At 63.5% G+C, this 1,615-nt stretch overlaps 1 protein-coding gene across 1 annotated transcript in view; it reads left to right on the top strand.

Moving 5' to 3' along the window:
- Positions 1 to 696: 696 nt before the first annotated feature.
- A4GALT (alpha 1,4-galactosyltransferase) overlaps positions 697 to 1,615 on the top strand; it is a 3,666-nt gene continuing 2,747 nt past the window's right edge. Inside the window, exon 1 of the mRNA XM_014535122.1 lies at positions 697 to 771. The gene's annotated coding sequence lies outside the window, so the exon portion shown is untranslated. The remainder of the gene's footprint in view (positions 772 to 1,615) is intronic.

Raw genomic sequence — 1,615 nt, 5'->3', positions numbered from 1 at the left:
GGGAGAGGGCGGTGAGGGAACGAGCTATGGGAACCGTGTTCCAAGCAGGAGGAACAGCCGCTGCAAAGGCCCTGAGACTGCAGTGGGGCGGGGGGGGGACGGTTGAGAAAGAGCAAGGAGGCCTGGTGTGGCTGGGGCAGAGCAGATGATGGGGAGAGAAGTGGGGGGTGCGGTCAGGGGCTGGGGGACACACGGGACCCGGTGGACCGCCCACATCTCCGGGCCTGAGCAGAGGAATGACTGGCCGCCACGTACTTTCCGTGTCCCTCCGGCTGCCGAGTGAGCGCATCAGTGAGTGAGCAAATGGATGAGACGGTCATTTTCCTGTGTGACTGCACGGGGCTCGGGGGAGAGGAGGTGTGCAGGCCCGATGGCACTTGGGGCGGTCCATCCGGCCAACTCCCTTCTCGTCCGGTGTCACCTCCCTCTGGCTGCATTTCCGCCATCATCCAGTTTATTATCCTCGGCTCCTTTCCAATGCTCTCCCCCAGCGGAGCGCCCCTCCAGGGCAAGGCTGTGCTAACCAGCCCCTTTCCCCCGGGGGCCGAGCGAGGGCGCGAATCAGTGAACATAGCAGCCCAGGCCCCGGAGAGCCCGCGGCCGCCTCCCTCACTGTCTCTCATCTTTTGCAGATGGATTTGCGGGCACAGAGAGCGGGTGGAAGGGCCGCGTTCGTCTTGGCAGAGGAGGCTGACTGCTGAGCCAGGGTTCTCTACAGGAGGCTGCCAGCTGCCCGGATCCCCGCCTCGCCGCCATGGGCCGCCCAGGCTGGTCAGTTCCAGCTCTTGATGTTGTCTCGGTTCCCTGCCCTGGGCCCTGGGGGAGGGCCGGCCCACTGCTCACATCCTAGGCTCCTGGCACCGCTCTCTGGCCACAAGACCCAACTGTCCTGGGAGGGGTTGTCTCCGGCCCCCTGGGGTCCCCAGACTGTGTCTGGTCCCTCCACCCCTTTCAGCCCAAGTTTCCAAGCCTCTACAGGAGAAATGATGCAACTGCCCCCTGGGGTTGCTGAGAGCCAGAGGGGAGTGGCTTTGTCTCTGGGCAAATGGTGGCGGGTTCTGCTAACGGTGAGCAGAGTCCAGGCCCGTGAGCTTGGACTCCCCCAGCGCCAGGCACGGCTGTGCATTGGCTGCGCTGACTCGCTCCCAGGCGGGATGGTGCAATGGTGAGAGCGCGGCCTCTGGAGCCAGGTGGCCAGGGTTCACACGCACGTCCTGCCACTTGCCGGCTGTGGGATTCTGCGTGAGTTATCAGACTTCTCTGTGCCTCGGTCTCCTCACCGGTAAAGTGGGGGTGATGCTTGCCAGCCGATAGGGTAGCGTTAGGATTTAACGAGTGAATATCTGCTAAATGCTGAGAAGGTCGCCTGGCATGCGCATGGTAAACAGGCAATATTTATTGAATACTAGTAGCCCTGCGCACGAATCCGTGTGCCAGTAGCTCGCCAGTAGCTCGCTGCCACCCTCCAGTAGCTCTCCGCCTGCTGCCCCGCCCTCCTGTAGCTCCCCCCGCCCCTCATAGCTTGCTGCCCTGCCCCCTCCTGTAGCTCTCCACTGCCCACTTAGCCAGTAGCTTGCTGCCCCCTCCTGTAGCTCTCCGCCTGCTGCCCCGCCCT

Source organism: Myotis brandtii, unplaced genomic scaffold (assembly GCF_000412655.1).
Source record: "Myotis brandtii unplaced genomic scaffold, ASM41265v1 scaffold138, whole genome shotgun sequence".
Lineage (NCBI taxonomy): Eukaryota > Metazoa > Chordata > Mammalia > Chiroptera > Vespertilionidae > Myotis > Myotis brandtii.
The sequence above is the reverse complement of the archived record's forward strand: the minus strand, read 5'-3'. Positions and strand labels throughout refer to the sequence as shown.